Below are 18,022 nucleotides of genomic sequence, written 5' to 3' on the forward strand. Positions count from 1 at the left end.
TTTAGAAAGATTTTCATGGGGAGAAATCAGGAGGGAATTTGCATATATATGTATATGTATATATAAATATAAAATCTATTTCATATATATATTTTTTTATTTTCTAAATGTGACTATAATATTATTTTATAACCCCTTACAGATTTTTTGGCATGCTAAATATCTTCTCATGTCACTACATATTTTTCTATGACTCGATATTAATAGATTTATAAAATATTTTTAACCAATAGTATGTTTTTAGACATTTAAATAGAGTGACAGAGAAGCTGTCTACAAAGGCTAAACTTTCTTTCCATGATGTTGAGATGTTGCTGAGAAGTGGCTGCTCAGCCTGGGACTCCATTTCCCAGCATTCCTCTGAATCTTGGGGGGACTGCGTGACTGTTTTGTTAAGTAGAAGTAGGCAGAAATGATATGCACCACTTATAGAACTGATTTTTAGTGGGCCCCTTCCCCTTCCTTCCCTTCCTCCTTGTCTTTCCCTGTCCTCTGTCTACAGAGAGCAAAGGACCCCCCAGACAGAAGGTATGACATGGCACATGATGGAAATAACAGGGCCTGTTTGACCAGATGGAAGATGCCCACCAAACATCCCCAGTGAACCTGAGCAAGTAATAACTTTTATTGTAATTCACTAAGACTTGAGAGTTTTTGCGTTACCTCATCTATTGCAGATAGTTTTCCAGTTTATATTCTCTTAAATAAAAGCTAAAACATATTTCTTGGATTGTTTTTTCCTTTTAAAGTTTATATTTCAATTCCAGTTAGTTAACTTAGAATGTAATACTTGTTTCAAGGGTGCAACTTAGTGAATCAGTGCTTACTGACAACACTTGATGTCATCACAACAAATGCACTCCTTAATATTTCATGGATTTTTTGTTTGTTTTGCTTTTAAGCTAAAAAAGCAATATATCCCTTTTACAAAATGCATTGTAACATAGAGATGTACTAAGAAATGGCCAACTTTTTTTTTTCCTTTCCCCTGCTTCTCCCTTCTCTCCAACCAAATTCCCCCTCCTATGCGCTCCAGGTGTCTTATGACCAATATTTGGCATATACTTTTCCACACTTTTTTTCTTAAGATTTATTTATTTATTTATTTGAGAGAGAGAGGAAAGGAAGAGGGTGAGAGACAGTCTCAAGCAGGCTCTGTGCTGGGTGTGGAGCCTGATGCAGGGCTCAGTGTGTGACCCTGAGATCATGAAATTTGTGCTGAAATCAAGAGTTGGATAATCAACTGAGCCACCCAAGCGCCCCACATCTTTTTTTATACTCATTTAGAATGTGTATGAGCACAAATACCAATACATGTATTCATAACTTTTCCCTAATTGTTACAACATAAAAATAAATTTAAAATAGGCTGCTGAAAAAAAAAATTAGGTTGCCGAGTATTGAGTCCCTTTTTATAAGAAAAGGAAAAAGAAAAGCGTAGCATTTTAAATACACATTCTTATTAAACAATAATTTTATACATCTCTGAAGAGTATTTTCTTAGGGTAAAAGATCAGAAATTGAATCCATGGATAAAAGGATATTCATGACTTCACGTGTGTTGATCTATATGGCAAAATCGCCCTACGGAAAGATCAGACTGATTTTGCACTTTAGCAATGTCAGAGCTACTTTGGTTACTTGTAGTGTGCTGTCTTTTATATCAGCTCTTTAATTCGGCTAATTTCCATTTCAATTCAGTGTGTTATCTTGTAATTACTTTTTTTAATTTCAGAGAATCTGTGTTTTTATTATTTTATTGAGAACATAGTTGGAGTTTCAATTATGTATCAGCAATTCTTAATTATACAAACCTATCTTCTTGATTTTTTTTTAATGTGGAGTATTCTTTTCGCTGCCCCTAAAGGCTTTGGTTTTATTTATTTCTTGACTGATTGATCGGCTTTGTTTCTCTCATTGTGCATCCTTGATTCTTGGCCTGATATTTGCCCTTAAATAGTGTACGTCAAATGTTTCCGAGACTCCTATGAAGCCTTGAGTGATGTAAAGCCTCCTGTGAGAACCGAAGCTCTACAGTGGGTGGATAAGTTTATATAATCAGATCATAGATGCCTAAGGAGTGTGTGAGGTGTGTATGGACACTTGCCATCCTAGGGGCAGAGTCTCTTCTCTGCTTTCGAAGAAATCAAGGGCACAAATAAAATCATCTAAGTCACAAGTCCAGGTCATCGAGAGGAATTTGGTCACAAGTCCAGGCTATCAAGGGGAATATTGAGAGAGAAGCTGAAGTTGAAGCCAGATGTAGAGAGCCTTGAAGATGATAGAGAAATGATAACTAGCCTTCGTACTCTGCTTTAAAATTTCCACAGTGCTTTGACATGCACTATGTATTTATGCTTTATTGTATTGGCTCTGAGAAACAGATATCATCTTTGCTTTTCAAAGGAGCCTCAGAAGGTTTATGTTCTGTACCCAGGTCATTCAACGTAGGTAGAAAAGCCAGGAGTTAATCCTGAGCCTTTCTGGTTCTAGAGCCCATGTCCTACTACACTCTGCCAAGTCAAAGAGAATTCTAATCAAAGATTCATTCTGTGCAATGCATGATCCATTGGTAGTGTGCATGCTAGACAATAGAGAGAAGATACTAAAGAAGCGCCTTCCTTCTAATTAAGCTGTTGCAAACATCTATCATAACTCAGCAGTGTGTTTGAGTATGGGCTCCGGAGCCAGAATCCTTAGCTTTTCATACTCCTCCATCGCTTCCAAGTTAACTTTGGACAAAGCACTTAAATTTTTTGAGCCTTGGTTTCCTCATATTTAAAATGGTTACCTCATATAGTTGTTTCTAAATTAAATAAATGTATGTAAAGCATGTAGGGTGATAGCTAGCCCATTGAAAACTCTCGTAAGTCATGGCTATTATTATTTTCCAGCAACCAACTATAAGCCAGGCCTTTTATGGGACAGTCTGCATACGTTATTTTTAACCTCATGAAGTAGTTATTTCCTCTATTTTACAAAGAGTGAAGAGGTCTGAAAGGAATATTCTAACATTCTCCTGTTGAACCCTCATATTTTGAATGATTATAGCACTTATGTTAATTTTTAAAATTTAGATTTCTTATATTCTCAATTATGTGAAAAGACAATAGATGAAGAGATGGCATTTTTTGTTCCCTGTACCTGCCTACTATGCCCAGTTCTCTTGTTCAGTGCCTAGAATGTAGGAAGTGTTCCATGATTATTTATTGATAGTAGTGATGTTGGGAATGATAGATTAGAAAGCAGAGTTACAGAGAACTTTTGTTTATGGCAAAAGAAAACACCTTACAGGCTTCTAGCCTGGGGAAAAAGTTCTACCATCTTACTCCTCCAAAGAAAACACTGTCATGGAATTTTCTAGAATCGACCTTGAAATGGAGTACATAGAGTAATTCTTCACTACTTTATTTATTGCTATTCTGTGATCTACAGAATCTGTACGTTTTTTGTACAAGAGAAGGCACTCTAAGAAGCTGAGTCAGAATTTTGAGCATGTTATGAAAATACAATGGAATTAGTTAGCATTTGTTTTTCTTCTCATTGCTGACACAACTATGTTTAGAAAAGAGACTACATCAGAAAGAAAAGGGCGTTTATCTTATTCTATTGTTTATGTCACATTTTGCACTGCATTTGAAACTAAGGGTGAGTCTGCAACCAATGGTTAAGGAAGACATCACTTATTTCTGAAAACAACTAAACTTCCAAGAAGAGAGAAATTTTTGGTATGTCACTCCTGATTGTCTAGACCTTCTAAGATCCTCTGAGTAAAGGTAAGGATATATTACAGGACATTAAGTAAAAACAGGAAATGTGAATAAAGTATAGACTTCATTGGATAATAATAATGAATTAGAGTCTACTTTATTCACATCTCCTTAGTTTTTTACCTAATACTTTTTTTCTGTTCTAGGATTCTATCCAGGGTACCATATCCAGGATTATGTTTGATCATTACATCTCCTTAGACTTCTCTAGACTGTGCATGTTTCTCACACTTTCTTTATTTTGGGTGACCTTGACAGTTTGAAGAGTAGTAGTCAGTTATTGCGTATAATGTCTTTCAATTTAGGTTTTATATTTGTCTGGTGTTCAACTTATGGTTAGATAGAACTTACGGGATTTTTGGAGAAAGGCTACAGAAGTAAAATAACATTTTCATAATATTGTATCAAAGATACTATTAACATGACTTACCACTGTTGATATTGACCTTGATCATTTGACTTAAAATATTTTCAGGTTTCATCATAATAAACTCACTTCTTTTTTTTCTTCCTCTTTCCTTTGGACAAAAGATGCTATCTTCAATGTATGCTTAAGGGGTAGGGAGTTGTGCCCCACAAGGGGACAGTATCTGCACAAATTATTTGGAAATCTTCTGCATGGGAGATTTGTCTATTCTCATTTATTTATTTATTTATTTTGGGGGTTACAATCCAATACTGTGTTGTTTATTTTGTTGCTCAAATCCTTCCAGCTTTCTCAGTGAGAACTCTTTCAGTTGATTTCTTTTTTTTAATTTATTTTTTATTGGTATTCAATTTGCCAACATATAGAATAACACCCAGTGTTCATCCCATCAAGTGCCCCCCTCAGTGCCCATCACCCTGTCACCCCCACCCCCCGCCAACCTCCCCTTCCACCACCCCTAGTTCGTTTCCCAGAGTTAGGAGTCTCTCATGTTTCGTCTCCCTTTCTCATTTTTTCTCAATATTTCCCACTCATTTTTTCTCCCTTCCCCTTTATTCCCTTTCACTATTTTTTATATTCCCCAAATGAATGAGACCATATAATGTTTGTCATTCTCCGATTGACTTATTTCACTCAACATAATACCCTCCAGTTCCATCCATGTTGAAGCAAATCTTTCAGTTGATTTCTGTGTCCTTTTGAAATACCCTCATTATACGAAAGCAGATACATTCACGTGTTTGAGTACTATTTTTCTTGTCCCACAGGATGCTCCAGACTCATCTTGCATGTTCCCTCTACTAACTCTAGAATGAGCCACTTCTAAGGAGCCCTTGTTCCTTTTATTGGAGAAACCAAGATCTGGCCCCTGGGTATGCTCATTGTTATTGGGATCATGTTGTACTAGGCTCCTTGTTATTGGGATCTCATTGTACAGAGCAAGCAAATATAGATGTTTATCACTTTAGCTGTTGTGTTGCCAGTAGATTGCAGAAACAAGAAAACCAGTGAGGAAGGTTTTGTCATAATCCAGGAAAGAGAGGATAATGACCCAAAGCAGGGGTTGTTACAATAGAATATAGTTATTGACCACATTCATTATTGGTATTCAAGTGTCTACTATCTAAATAGACTGTCATACTTTTGCAAGTTATCTAGTCACCCAGTAATTGAACATTTAAAGCAAGATTAGTGCTGGGCACAGAGTACACAACACTGTGTAAGGCTTGATACTTTTACATCTATACCCATGTGCTGCCTGTTTGTTGGCATTACTGGTATTGTTGAAAACAAACATGCCGGTGATATAGGTAGGGATGCGAAACACATAGGTTTGATGTGATGACAGTAGCCACAGAAAGAGAAGGATACACATGAGAAGCAATTGAATAGGGAAATTAACAAAACTGATATTTAGGTGGGTATTGGGAAGTAAGAACGAGGTTGATCAAAGATGAGTTCGAATTTTGTAGACCATTCTAAAGATAGTGACATTCACAAAAACAATGGATTTCTTTCTTTTTTTTTTTTTTAAACAATGGATTTCAAAGTTGTAATTTATCTGAGGGGAGGTTAATGAGTGCCATTTTATGTAAGTGGAGTTTGTGGTAGCATGAAGGTTTTTAAGAGGAAATATTCAACTGTCCTTTAAAAAAGAATGAAATCTCATTTGAAGACTAATCAAGAATCCAGTATTTTAAAAGTGCATAGTTTAAAATATCTGAACCATAAATATTTAAAAACCTATTTGCTCTTGTACAGGAAACTTTTTTTTTACCCATATGTGTATGTATATTGAGAGCATAAGGACTTCATATTTTAAAGACTCATCTTGACAGGTAATAATCATTGCTGAATATAATTGATACTAACACTTATTGAGAGTGACCAAGCATTTAATAGTTTTGCTCTTTATCTCCCTAGAACTGTAGGAAAACAGAGGAATTGTAAATGCCTGGCCTGCTCTGGTCAAGTTTTATAATTCACTTATTATGAAAAATAGATTGAGACAATGAAGTTGTAATATGATGTCATGTTAGTTTCAGAGATCCAGTTAATGTTTAATAGTGTTTACATATCTGACATGAAAAGCCAAGGATTGACTTGATAAAGTCTAAGGGCTGCTAAGATCTGCTACTTTTGTAATGTCTTCAAAGAAAGTGGATCAAAAAGGAATTCTTTAATAGACTACTTCACACAGTAATATCCTTTGGAGGAGCCGGTTCAATTGACGACATTGTAGATAAATCCTCAAATTCATCTAAGAAACTGATGTAACCCCTACTGTTGTTCAAATGTAACAAGGATCTAAATGAGATCAAGAATGTGTGTACTTTGCCAATTGTACATGTAAGTGTATTAATACTCTCAATTTTGGGGGGCTCTAAGACTTGTTTCTGTAAAATGATGTTAGATTAAAAAAATAAATATTACACCTGTGGAGACTTCTGCAACCGAAAAGCCTTTTTTTTTTTTTTTCTGTATACATCGTCCCATTTAATCCTCACAATACGCTAATATTATTAGAAAAGTAAACACTGATATTTTTGATTAATATTGATTATTTTTAATTTAGAAGGATAGGTAATTTGTCCAAATCCAAAAGCTAATAAGTAAAGGGCCAGAAGTAGAACCCAAGTCTTCTGACCTCAGGCCAATATATTCACCACTAACCTAGTTTATTAGAATTCGGAACAAATAAAAGCATGTCACATAGTTAATAACCGTGGACTTCAATTTTCTCATCTGTAGAATGAAGATAATATTAACTCTCCTATCCACTTCACAAATTATAATTAAATATGAGTTAAATCCCAAAATGTTTAATTATTTCAGAGTTTGCAGATTATTTAATTTTTAAAGGTTCTTTCTCCATATAGGTCCACGTTTGCAACCAAAATGGATCACGATTTTGATATTTGACAGAAAATAGCAGTTTTCATGTCCATGTTCTACATACAATAAAGCCCTCTAATTAAGAGTTCACGTCTCATGGTGAGGACTCAATTTAAAGGTAGGGAGAGTCTGGAAGCATTAGCTTGGTCCAAGGATAATGGATGATGAGTTAGGGAGAGGGATTTCCTATGCTGCAGGATATATTCTGTGCAGAAAGCCTTCTCCACTTCCCATTATAGGCTGCTTTGTCAGTCTTGGGGAGAGGAAGGGGTGACAAAAATATCTTTTAATTCTTTTGATGTGTGATAATTCTTCTTCCCTAGAGATCTGGAAACCTTTACTTTAAAAATCCAAATTTCCTCATTTGGAGTAAGCCTATAACTTTATAAGATTTCTAGAAACTCTTGGAAAATTATTTCTCTGGTTCCTGGAATGATACCAATTTCGTCTTTGTCAACTTTAATACAGAACATTACCACTTTCTCAATAAATCCAATTAGTCAAGGCTTTTGGGAAATCTTACTAGAATTAGCAGACTGAATTGAAGATTTGGGAGTTACTGAGAGAGGTCATATAATATTGCACAATCCTTCCTTCAATCTCTCTTTTTTTCCTTCTCCTCTTTTCACGTTCCATTTTTTTTTCTCTTTCTCACCCTTTACTGGTCTCTTGCATCTTCCATTGTTTGACCATGCCCTTGAGGTCTCAGTGTCCACCTTGATGGTCCAATAGAACTTACCAAAATATTTCTATCAATCACAGGGTTCTCACTGAAAAAATCAGTTGAAATAAAAATTATTCCAGTTGGTTGCTTAGTCACAACATTAAAATCTCATTAAAGACACTGAGAGCCTAAAGTGGCACACATGCTTTGTATCATATGGAACCGAGCAAAATGGAACACAAACCTGGATGTAGGACTTTCCCTTTCCTTCAAAGAGGTGCTGTTAGTAGCACAGATCTGAACCACTACTAGCGGCAGCAGCAGTAAGAGACAGCCACAGTGGCCTAATCTATACCAATTTATAGTGACAACCAGAAAACCAGGGTTTATGAGACCAGTGGGAAGGCAAGAAGACAGAAGCTTTCTTTCTCTGGGTGTTGGATCCCAACTCTGAAATCAAGAACAGGAGACTTACTGTAACCGCCATAGCACAGGGCCAGAACTGCCATCTGATCTGGTGACTCAGAGTTACGGTGCCAGGAGTGGGAGAGAAGAAGGCGGTTATAGATTAGATAGGAAGATTACATCCCGCGATAAACATGACACATTCCCTGGGGAATTCCTGGATTAGTCAGAAAGAATTTGAGTGTGGGCTAGGGTTTCCACAATGCTATGGATGAGCACTAAACCTGAACAATGCCATTGTGTTGCTGCTTTGGTGACATTGTTCTACTCCTCCATTGATGTCATCCAAACAAACATGCCTGGGTTACACTTGCATTGCTCCTTGGTAACAATTAGCCAGAGACCTCCTGCTCATTTCAGTAAAACCTGTGCTTTCTCTCCGGAGTCACAAATGGATTTGAATGCCAGTGCCACCTTTTTCTTGGAAGAGTTCAGACTCGACTAGACAGTGATTTTCTTACGGTCTCAGAGTCTTGTTACCTTCATTTAATGGTTACGGCTGGAAGGAATATTTACAATAGTGGGGAAGGACAAAAGCATGTGAAACATCTGTGGAAGTTTAATCATATTTCAGTACATCATGTGCCATTTTTGCTGTCTCTTTTATTAGAGATATTTCTAGATATTTCCTGAGGATTAGCAGTTGAAACCTGGCACCAGAACTTTGTAATTATAGTGAAACTAGTCTCTGGGGATTCTTATTCAGTTTATGAATTATTTTCCTAGCCCTTTCCCCTCCTCAAAAATTATCTTCCCAATTTTTTGGCATTTTCTTTACTTTTCATTATTATGTGAATGGCATTCACTAAATAGGAATTCTAATAGTTAATACTTTGGGATATTTATCAGACTCTAGGTGATTTACATACCTTAAATCTTTTCATCCTTAGAGCAAGCCTTGAGATAGTTGTACTACTATCCTACTTTGAAGTTGGGACCTAAGAGAGGTTAAGTTCTCTAATCTCTGATAGGTAGTAAAAGCCAGTGCTGGGATTTCAAACATGGGCTGGTCTGGTACGAAGGACTTTACTATTAATTATTGTGCTCCATTGCTTTCTCAATCACAATAATAGAAAATAAGGATGCGACTGTGGAAAAAATGGACAGAGGAAGTGCTTTTGCATATTAACAACTGTGGTGGCTTTGTCATTTTTCCCACTAGAATAAGTTGGAACTACATTTCCCATAATCCCTTTCCTATAGAGTTGTCCCAAAGAGGTATTAATGAGGTTTGGAAGACAAAAGCAAAAGCACAGCCATGAGTTTTGGAAGGTCTGTGTGACTAGATTTAGTGAGAAACAGATGCAGAGGTCCTGGCAGGTCTAGTTTGTGCCTGTTTTCGCCAGTCTGCCTGAAGGTGTTTTTTTGTGTTTTGTTTTGTTTTGTTTTGACTGGCATTTTCTAGGAGCAACAAAGACTAGAGTGGAAAGAGTGGCTTCAGTGGTATGAGGGAAGAGGCAGTGAGTAGAGATTAGGCCAGAGACATAACACCTTTACAGCACCTTCTAAGGACTTTGGCTTTTACTGAAAATGAAATGAGAAGCCGCGGGTGCTGGTGGGGCTTAGAGGAGCTTTGTGAAGCGTTGATATGATCCCGCTTATCTTCTTAAAGGCTGACTCTGGTTCTTATGATAAACAACGCTCAGGTCACACAAGTAAGGCTGGAGGTGCCACTTAATATGGGGAGTGTTCAGGATTCAGGTGGCGTTTAAAGTCAAGGGATAGGCTATCATCACTTAGGGAATGAGCATCAGTAGACTTGTGAAGGGATGGGAAGATAGCCTTAGGGACACTCTCTTATGAGGTAAAGAAGTCAAGAAAAACCCAGCAAAGGAGATTGAGAGGGAACATTCTATGAAGCAAGAGAACCAGAGAAAGTAACATTCTGGATGCCAAGTAGAAAGTATTCATGAAGAAAAGAAAGAGTGATCAACTTTGGTAAGTGACACCAATAAGTAGAGTAAGATGAGTATCAAGAAATGACCGAAAATTGGGACGCCCGGGTGGCTCAGTGGTTGAGTGTCTGCCTGCAGCTCAGGTCATGATCCGGGGGTCCAGGATCGAGTCCTGTATCGGGCTCCCCGCAGGACCCTGCTTCTCCTGCTGCCTGTGTCTCTGCCTCTCTCTGTGTCTCTCATGAATTAATAAATAAAATCTTTTTAAAAAATTGACAGAAAATTAATCAGTTGCTTACTACTAAAAAGTGAACCTAAATTTCCAAAAATATAAGAATGAGACTGATCATAACAAACAGTATGTTACTTCTTCCTAGAAAGCACCCCCTCTCTTTGATCGAAACCTCTGTTTGTCAGGAGATAACAATTCAATTTCTCCTTTTGCAGAATGTGATCTTCAAGGAAGCATGGACTGTATCTCATTTTGGTATTCTGAATCTGGCGTATAAAAAGGTGACTAGATGAATGAACATGTTTGTATGTGAAGGAAAAGTTTAAATGGAAATTACACTGGGATGCCTGGGTGGCTCAGTGGTTGAGCGTCTGCCTTGGGCTCAGGCCGTGATCCCAGGGCCCCAGGATCAAGTCCCACATCAGGCTTCCTGCATGGAGCCTCCTTTTCCCTCTGCCTGTATCTCTGCCTCTCTCTCTCTCTGTCTCTCATGAATAAATAAATAAAATCTTAAAAAGATAAAAAAAAGAAATAATGTAATAACATTTACTGTGCACCTAGTACATGCTGGAAATCTTGCAAGGAGGTTGATATTTTCTCAGTAAGTTATCCTATATGATTAACACTATTCATCCAGTCAACTAATTTTAACCACATTTTACAAAACAGGAAGCTCCAATTCTTAATACTAAGCTTGCACACACACACATATACACACACACACACACAGAAATAGCTTATACCCTGATGACAGAACTGGGATTTGAACCATTTCTGACCTCAAAACTCATGATATTTCCACTAAATTACACTGAATAAATAAATGAGCAAAGGAAGGAATATACGGTGCTTTGCCTTCCTGATGTCACTTACGGGAATGGCTTCTGATCCTGAAGGTGCTGCTGCATGCCCGCTCTGCCCCTTGGTACACGTGGTGATGTCACAGTGGGCAGCAGCAGCAGCAGCATTAACCTCTTCATCAAAATTCTAAACTATGTTTATGCAAACTGTTTTACTATGGAAATACCCATTGTGAAGAAGAAGAAGAAATGAGGAGAAAGGTATCAGGCAAATCTCCACTTCGCATCTCCGACTATGCTGTTCTGCCTCCCAGTTCTGTTTTGCTTTCATACAGAAATAGCCCAGGTTTCTTATATTTGCATTTTCCTCCATGTTGGATGGCTCCCCTTCAGGAATAAAATTTATTCCCTCAGCTTCTAGGAGGGCTGCCAGCTGAAAGTCCTCAGGTGACAGCCTCTTGCAGGGATTGCCTTGCTGCAGAGATCTCCCTGGACCAAGGTCGCACTCCTTTCCTAGGGTATCTTATATCCAAAGATTGATACTGGTGGGGAGGTGTAAGGGCTCTAACCTTTCACCGGGACTCCCGACAACCCTGAATGGTCATCACATCTTCAGAACTTCCGGGAGGACTGACTGAGACATTGTGGAGACTGTGGCGTAGCTCACTTCCTCCCTCGGCCCAATCCTGCTTCCTTCTCTCCTTTTCCACAAGGTAGTCACTTCCAAATCTCCTGCTTATTAATCTTCATCTTGGAGCCTGATACCCAGGGAACTCAGCCTGTGACATGCCCCGGGTTTCAATGCTTTCACCACATGACAGCGTCTTCAGTCTGGGACGGTACATGGGCTGAAACTCCATGTCTGTGCGTTCATTCGCTGTGAGACATTGAGAAGGTCACTTCACATCTCTAAGCCCCAGCTTCATCTGGAAAATGGAATTTGTCATCATGAATTAAACAAGAAAATACTCATAAAGCACTTAACAGACTGGCACATTGGAAGCTCTCAACATGTGAAAAATATTTGGGTTATTATCAAGGGAGACATCACACCACCTCTGAAATATTGAACAAAAGAGTCAATGGTGATGATCTAATCTGGCTTGATTTCACTGACAAAAAAGGATTAAGTTATTTGCTCGAGAGGCATAGTTAGTTGGGACAGACTTGAAACTAAACTGCAGGTCTCTTGACTCCACCGCACCACACTGACTTTATCTTTTAACCAAACATCTTGGTAATTTGTAAAAATGGTACTATGTAGCTGTAGTTTTATTTTGCTCGTTTATGTTTAAGAACAGTCGGATTCCAGAAGAAGTGACTATAATAATCCTTGGGTGATAATTATAAGAGACCATATAACTCAATCAAAATTCGTAATTCAAATGAACTTTTGGAAGCATTTGTATATATTTTTTTTTTTTTTGGTTGTCTCTGTTCTGATCCCAATTATTTCAAAATGAAAAACCTGGAGACTTGGGCTAAAATATTCTCTGTATTTCTGAAGCATCTCCAGGATGTGATTTAGATGTACTAAGAACTTACGGCTCTATTGACCATCCTGTTCTCATAAGATAATGGAAGCTCCTTTCTGGTCCTCAGACATAAATTATGCCTTATTATTTTTTTTACCCTAAAAAAATTAAGGCTAAAGAAAATCAGTTTTAAGGAGAGAATTACTAAAGACAAAAACTACTGTGCCCCATGTGGATTTTAAATCATGCAAGTGACCATAATACTCAATCCACAGATTATTTGAGTCACAGTTACGACACTGTGTTTAATTTTTTTGCTTCACTTTGTTTAGCCAACAACTCAATTGATCAAAGATATTTATGAAAAAAAAGATATTTATGTAGCATCTACTGTAGACTTAGCAGCATCTAGCCTTCTTTATTTCTCTGAAGAGTAAAACAAACCTGTTCCATTAAAATTTGAGATCTCAATCTCGTCAGTATACACGAGCCATTTCAAGTGTATGTTGAAGCAGCAATCCTCACAGCATTGGCAATGTGGAGACGTGAAGAACCCGCATTTCGTCAGAACATCCATCTCTCCCTTAACACTCACTCAAAGAGCATATCTTGATACATAACAATAATTACAGATAAAATTGATAAGGCACTTACTGAAAGTGACCAAGCATTTAATAGATGCTCTAATACTTAAGACTCATGTTATGTATTACAGAGCATGTGTTTTCTAAATATGTGTAAGCTTTAGAATTCAACTAACAGTAAATATGATTCACTTCAAAATGGTGTCACAGGTGAGTGGCATTTGGATGCTTTCATTTCTGAACACAGAGCAAGATATATTGACCCTATTACAAAGGAAAAATATCAATAAAACAGCAGGTCTCTGATAAACAGATATAATTACCAGAAGGATCTGCCTATTTACACATCAGGACCGCTGTCTTCATGTATCTTATCCCATTACATAATTATCAAATAAAACAGTAATTCCAGAATAAGTAATAGCAGTCACACAGAGTACTGCAGGGTTAGACATTTTCATCTTGGTTGGAAGACATTAGGGTATAATATCTAACAAAGAATTTCTCTGAATATCTAAGCAGTGAACTAATAACCAGAGCGGTGTCTGAAAACCAGTCCGCAGCCAGTCGAGAGGGCCTTGCTCTCGTGATCTTGCATGCTTTGCAGTTCCATGAAAAAAACCCAGAACTGTCAGTCGAAAGACAGTTTGAAGATGGTGTTTTTGCTCTAATCTTTTGGTTTGGGGAGGCTTCCTTTATAAAATCCAAAGTCCTTAAGAGAGTGAATTTGGCACTGCGCCAAAGGCTTCTTCGGCTTCTCTGGCTTCTCAGGCAAGGATCTGGGTGTTCTTTTTCTTCCAGTGCTGTGATGGGCACACTAAGGGCAGCTCCTTGCTGAGCCCTGGGGCTCCTGCAGATGAGAACAGCAGGGGACCAGGCAGATGGCCAAGACGAGAGTGAGGAGAGCAGAGCCAACAGCCGGCTGCAGTGGGCAGTCTGCCACAGAGGGCAGGCAGACGCCGGGGTCAGGTCAGGGGTCAGCTCTGAGCCCCCGAGGTGCTCCCAGAGGCCTTCCTTCCGGTGAGGCTCTAGCCCTCAGCTCACCTGGGCTTCTACAGAGTGGGACTGGGACGTGGGGGGAAGAACTTCATTGACCTGCCTGGTTTTGAGCCACAACTTTGCATCATAATAAGGTTGGTAAATAAAGGCTCTTGAAATAGCAGGACAGGTGTGTGGAAACCTTTGGATTGATGGATAGGCCTCTTACTAGCTGCCATTCGGAAGGTACCCCCCCTTCTCTCCCTCACTGAGATTTTAGCCAGTTTCTCCCCAAGCCCGCTTGCTTGCTTGCTTACTTGCTTTTTCTCTTTTCCTCCTCCTCCTCCTCCCTCTTCCTCCTCCTCCTCTTCTTCTTCTCCTTTCTTCTTCTTCTTCTTCTTCTCCTTTCTCTTCTTCTTCCCTTTTTCTTCTTCTTCTTCTTCTTCTTCTTCTTCTTCTTCTTCTTCTTCTTCTTCTTCTTCTTCTTCTTCTTCCTCTTCTTCTCCTTCTTCTTCCTCTCCTCCTCCTTATCCTTCTCCTCCTTCTTCTTTTAACTTTTTTTTTATCCTTTAGGATTAGTGCCACTGTCCTTCAGGCTGAGCAAGATGGATCATTTCAGTGTCACTCGCCAGTCAGTCAAATTGTGACAAAAGGCAGTCTCTTCCCATCAGGATCTGGAGGTGCCGAAGAGGCAGGCCGTCAGCAGGGACTCTCTTTGCAGCACATAAAGCCAGGTCCTGAGAGGAAGGAGTGGGAAGGAGCAGGAAATTGGACTTAAGTCGCCTCCAAATCAACACAGAGTTCAATCCTGGTTGGTGTTTGTTTATAAAATAACTCTCCAACTCATTCACACTCTGTTTCCCGTTTAACCTCTGGGACACATGGTGCGCAGCCTACCAAGGAGATTTTCTGGGGTTGTTCGTGAAAGTGCTGAGTTCAACACCAACAGAAAGGAATTTGGGGTCAGAATGACTATTTTAAACTGAGGCTTTTGGGATTTAGAAAAGATGTTTCTGATATGCTAAAACAGCTGGAAGAGCCTCTGAGACCTCCAATGCAAGCGAGGGTTTCCTTCGTGTGTGTGATAGGTGAGGACAACCAGGTCTGGGAGGCGGGCTGACTGCCTCCTGCGCCTTCAGAATCTGTGCTAACTTCTTGCAGTCCCTGAGCACAGAACTACCGAAAGGGAGAGCAAATCCCTGCACACTCCAGACCACTCCCACGGTGAAGTTGCACTTGGTGGGGGGATCCCCTGTCTCTCCGTGCTCCAGCTGAGGCGGTTTCAGTCTTCACCAGATAAAAAGAGACATTCAAGGTCATTAGCCCAATTTTTCTCTGTGAGGGTGGAGCTGGGATTGGCCACAGAGCTATTCTGATGACCCAGAAATTACATGTACTCATTTCTTTCTTTTTAGATAAAAGCATTTCTATTCCAGTTTTTCTATGGCTCCTTTTCAAGAGAAGAGGGGGGGAAAAGTCCCACATCTTTGCTAGCAGACTCTCCTTTTTCTGTGTGCAGTCTTTTATAATCTATCTTGATTCTCCGCCAATACCTTACTTTTTTTTTGTACTTTATATCTTTTAATCACCTAAGGAATCTGACTCAGTGTCCTTCCCTCTGGATCACAGGCGACTCTTCCTTTATCTGTATCTCCCAGGAGGAGAGGGAGAGGCTACAAACCTTTTTTTCCTATGTTGGCTCCTGCCCTGACAATATAACTTCCTTCTCTCTTAGCCCTTTTTGGGACTGCTATTCCATCCTGAGCTTGACTGTAAGGCATTATTTTTATGAAACAACAGGAAACTCTCTTAAGAACTTATTATTAAAACAAGTGAAGAAGCTCTCATATATATGTGTACACAAATGTACAAAAATGTATATGTGAATAGATATAACTACATAAATGTATATCATAGAAGATATGGAAAACCTTTTCATTTTAGGTTTTCTTTTTTTAAGAGCAACACATAAAGGCCAAAATTAAAAAGAAAAAAAAATAAGTACGAGCATTCACTAGATCCTTTTTAATAGTTTTTCTTTGGGGGAGGGATAGGCAATTATGTGATCAAATATTTTCTACTTGGGTCATAGCACATTGAGAGCCATGTTCATAAACACCCACACTTTATAGGTTTTGGTATGATAGAAGTAAAATAGAGAGAGTTATAATGGAAAATGAATTAACAATCACTAACACACGATGAAAGCCATTCAACTATGAAAAACGTCAAAGGAAGGGCTAGGACCAAACCTAGTCTTGTTTTAGTCCTTGATTATGGTTTGACTATAAGCTTCAGGTTTGTGGGCAGATTTCTTTTGGGACAGAAACTTTTTCTACTCAAGTACCAATATTTTTTTTCTTAAAAAATAATTTCTCTGTTTCCCCCACATTCAAACACATTCAGTTTTGGCAAATGCCTGAAGGTTTATATAAGATAATGAATTTGACAAGTCCTAGTCTCCTTTAAGTTGGCATTAGTAGCTTCTCTGACAGTGCCAGGTACTGGCTTATGTTGGAATGTTATGCTGCTTTTAGTTTTCTAAAAAATACATTAAGTGATGAGAGATGCACAGTTTGAAATAGCCACCACAATAAAAATATAACTTCCTTCTTACATTGGCTGGTTACTCCTATGATTTATACACTTACCCATGAATCTCAGTATGTGAAATTTCAGATGTAGAAATTAAAAACACAGCCCTAACTTCCCCCTTGCTTCTAAGTATCAGTATCTAACCTGATTCTGAAAATATTTGTGTTAATACTTTCTTACTTTCCTCTCAGCACATTTTAAGCATTTATGGCACCAGCAGTGAGAAAAGAAAGGAAGATGTATTCTGAACAAGACCAAGAAAAACGAAGGGTGAAGGAGAAGAAGTAGTGCTCTTTCATTGCATGATACAAGAGAATAAGCACCACATTGCTAAAACCTGCTGTATCACATGCACACACACAAAATCTCCATATTAGGGCAAAGACTTAATATTTCTGAAACCACATAAGTTCTCAATTTTTTAAACTGTATCACATAGGAAGATGCTCGTAACAATCATGAGAAGATGGAATTGCAGAGGTTTTCATGTTCTAAGATTCTTCGAACTTTGTCAGATTCCTGCATAAAAGTTCTGTCTCCAGTGGCTGGCTTCTCATTTATTCATTCATTTATGTTATAAATTAATTACTGATTGCAGTGTATGTATTAGCACTATGCTATATACTAGAGATTTGATGCAGACAGAATTCCCGCCTTTAAGGAACTTACAGAGTGGTCGAGGAGATGTATGGTCAAATAGTCCTATGTAAAATTACAACCTGACCAAGTGTTCTGGTGGAAAGGAGCATGGTTCTCGTGTGCCTAATCTAGACTAAAAATAATGAGGTGGTAGGGTGACAAAGGATTCTTTGAAGAAATCAGAGTTGGAGGTGTAAAGAATGGGTAGAGGTAAAAAGAGAGAGTGACTAGCTGTCCAGAAAGAGGACATGAGGGTCACCAGGGTGGTTCAGACGGTTAAGCATCTGCCTTTGGCTCAGGTCATGATCTTGGAGTCCTGGGATCGAGCCCCATGTGGGGCTCCCTGCTTGGCAGGGTAGCCTACTTCTCCCTCTACTCCTCACCCCACTCATGCTCGCTCTCGCTCTCTCTCTCTATCAAATAAGTAAAATGTTTTAAAAAAAGAAAGGAAGGGATCCCTGGGTGGCACAGCGGTTTGGCGCCTGCTTTTGGCCCAGGGCGCGATCCTGGAGACCCGGGATCGAATCCCACGTCGGGCTCCCGGTGCATGGAGCCTGCTTCTCCCTCTGCCTGTGTCTCTGCCTCTCTCTCTCTCTGTAACTA

The 18,022-nt window shown here is 38.8% G+C and overlaps 1 long non-coding RNA gene across 1 annotated transcript; it reads left to right on the top strand.

Moving 5' to 3' along the window:
* The first annotated feature begins 14,360 nt into the window (after positions 1–14,360).
* Positions 14,361–17,254, top strand: LOC140637835 (uncharacterized). The gene is made up of 3 exons (XR_012034905.1): positions 14,361–14,431; positions 14,759–14,996; positions 16,972–17,254. It is a non-coding gene; the product is annotated as an uncharacterized lncRNA (long non-coding RNA).
* The last annotated feature ends 768 nt before the right edge of the window (positions 17,255–18,022 follow it).

The sequence above is a fragment of the Canis lupus genome, chromosome 8 (assembly GCF_048164855.1).
Source record: "Canis lupus baileyi chromosome 8, mCanLup2.hap1, whole genome shotgun sequence".
NCBI classification, from domain to species: Eukaryota; Metazoa; Chordata; class Mammalia; order Carnivora; family Canidae; genus Canis; species Canis lupus.